The following is a 1083-nucleotide window of genomic DNA, read 5'->3' on the forward strand; positions in this document are numbered from 1 at the left end:
CGTACCTTTGGGGTCCTAAGCTTGTCAGCCGCTGCTTGCTCCGTAACCTTCTTCAGTGATTTTTCGGCAAACTCTGCCCTCATGATCAGCGCTTCCTGCTCCTTCATGGCAGCGTTGACAGCGGATTTGATGCTCGTCAGCTTGCTCTTGATCACAGTATGCACATTGTGCCGGTCCTTAACGAACTGGATGAGTTCATCGACCTTATTCTTCACCTCAGTCAACCTCAAGTTTTCAGGTAGTTGGCCTCCTTGAGTGTTATTGCTCGATTTCGGTGTGAACACTGGACTTTGAATCCCTAATCCTCCTTGTGGTCCCTGTGTTTCACATTGCTTCGAGCTACACTGATATTAAAACTCCATTATAATTTATGTGCGAAAACCATATAGAAGCAGGTTTTCTGCCTCCAACAATCTTTTATGTGCCACTTTTAAATTTTATTTGTGGACAATAAATTTCAAAGTCTATGCATGTATATACCACTAGCATTGCAATGCATTATAAAGGTTACATTAGTACAACCTATTTAAGCTGCCAATATTTTTGAAGAGCACAAACTTGTATACCAACGGTTGCAAAAATGTATCGCCATCTTATTTCTTCGCTGCTACTGTACGAGTTTTCCCAAAGTATTATCATTAACAGTAATACACATCGCATTTCAGCCAAATATGTGGATGTTCAGTGTATTATATCTGGGATAGCAAGAATAAGTTGTAAGTATTATAAAATGGTTGAAACATTACAGATTAATAAGCTATTTTTTATGTTACAGCTGTCCAAAAAATGCAATCGCGTCGGAATCAAATTCTAAGACGATGAACTCCAATGAACATGTATCCCGCTCATGCAATGACTATTGGTTAAATCATGCGATGCGCTGGACGCAATGGAAGAACACAGTGGTCCCACATTCTCCAGCAGCACTCGTACAGACTCCCACGCTCTTGTTGGTATCATCCCCGTAGCTGCTAACATCAACACGACCAGATAATTTACTATTTCGTGGATTTCTAACTGGATCCCGTTAGAATATGTATTAACTTTTATTCTCCTTAATAAATGTGTATTACTGTATGCGTA

At 40.0% G+C, this 1083-nt stretch overlaps 1 long non-coding RNA gene across 1 annotated transcript; it reads left to right on the forward strand.

Moving 5' to 3' along the window:
- The first annotated feature begins 345 nt into the window (after window positions 1–345).
- LOC110676713 lies at window positions 346–1083 on the forward strand. Its single transcript, XR_002500647.1, has 2 exons — window positions 346–716; window positions 776–1083. It is a non-coding gene; the product is annotated as an uncharacterized LOC110676713 (long non-coding RNA).

Source organism: Aedes aegypti, chromosome 2, assembly GCF_002204515.2.
Source record: "Aedes aegypti strain LVP_AGWG chromosome 2, AaegL5.0 Primary Assembly, whole genome shotgun sequence".
Taxonomy (NCBI): Eukaryota; Metazoa; Arthropoda; class Insecta; order Diptera; family Culicidae; genus Aedes; species Aedes aegypti.